Below are 1,574 nucleotides of genomic sequence, written 5' to 3' on the forward strand. Positions count from 1 at the left end.
CGCAGCCCGATTCGTAACCACTATGCTATCATTAAATAATTTTGACTCATAACAGTGCTAGATAAGGCAGAATCAAACACTGGCCTGTGCCTTTCTATCAATTGTACCTATATGCATGCATATGTATGGACTACTGTCTTTTGTGTATTAAATTCTGTATGTGAAAACATTGTTGTTGTTAAGTGTCTTTGATTCAGTTCCTACTCAGAGCTACCCAGTATAGGGTTTTTAAAGGTAACTTGCAATATCCTAGTAGATATTAGAACATGAGTCGAAAAAATGAAGTTTGTAAATGCATAGAGGTTGACTGTAAATGAACATTAGGGAAATGTTTGGATGCATACAATTACAGAGGTCAGGAATTTGGGAATGAAACTATGGTGTTCAGACAGTTAGTTGGACCTAAGATCAACAAGGTACTGAAAATTGACACAGAGGACCAGAGAAGGTCATAAGTAAAAAGAAAAAATTTTAAAAAGCCAGAGTCTTTGGACAAGAATTATACTGGAGTAGTTATACCATTTATTATGCTCAGAGAGGGAATTCTGGTGTGGTGAAAGCTCAGGGAAAAAATAGGAAGATACATACTTTTGGTATGAGTCCTATAGTTTGAGTTGTTGTTGTTATGTGCAATCGAGTTGGATACAACTCATAGTGCCCCTGAATAGAAACTGTACATCATTTCAGGAACAAAAAGACTAATTTTCGTCTCCCAAGAGAAGCTGGGGGAGTCAAACTACCAAAGGTATGGCAACTGTTGGCAGTACGGTAGCAATCCAATGCTTATTGTACAGATGCACTATTTTAAAATAAAACTTAGATGAACTCTGTGGGTAAAGAATATTGGCAAATTTTATATTAAGATCATAATACAAATTTAAACATAATGCACTATGTGAGAACGAAGTAGAGGCTAAATATGTGAAAATTTAGAAGGGTGTTTTATTGAGTTAAGTGCAATAAAATAATACTGATCATAACAGTCTATACCCAAAAAAGATGACTGTTGGAAACTAGCGTGTGTGCTAGTGCCAAACCCTGGTATTTTCAGCAGTATATGCATGTGAATGCTGTGCAATGAATAAGGAAGACCGTAGAATAATAGATGTATTGGAGCTATGATGTTAGAGAAGGATATTAAAAGTACCATGAACTGCCAGAAGAACAAATTAATCTATGTTGGGAGAAGTACATCTAGAATGATGTTTACAAGCCAGGATGTCTAGATTTCGTCTCTGATACATTGGAAATAAACAGAAGGGAGAAGGCCCTGGAGAAAGACATTATACTTGATAAAATGGAGAGTCAACAAAACAGAGGAAGACCTCCAATGTTATAGCGTGGCAAAATGACAGTAGAAATGGACAAAAACATAAGAACGATTGTGAGGATGGCACAGGACTGGGTAGTAATTCATTTTGTTGTGCTTAGCTTCACTAAGAGTCTGAACTACCTCAATAGCACTTAATAGCAACATACCTACAAACTCAGAATGTGACCTTATTTTGAGAAAAAGTCTTTGCAGCTGAAATTATTTAAAATAAGGTTGTATTGATTTAAGGTAGACCATAATC

The sequence above is a fragment of the Chrysochloris asiatica genome, unplaced genomic scaffold, assembly GCF_000296735.1.
Source record: "Chrysochloris asiatica unplaced genomic scaffold, ChrAsi1.0 scaffold00352, whole genome shotgun sequence".
NCBI lineage: Eukaryota > Metazoa > Chordata > Mammalia > Afrosoricida > Chrysochloridae > Chrysochloris > Chrysochloris asiatica.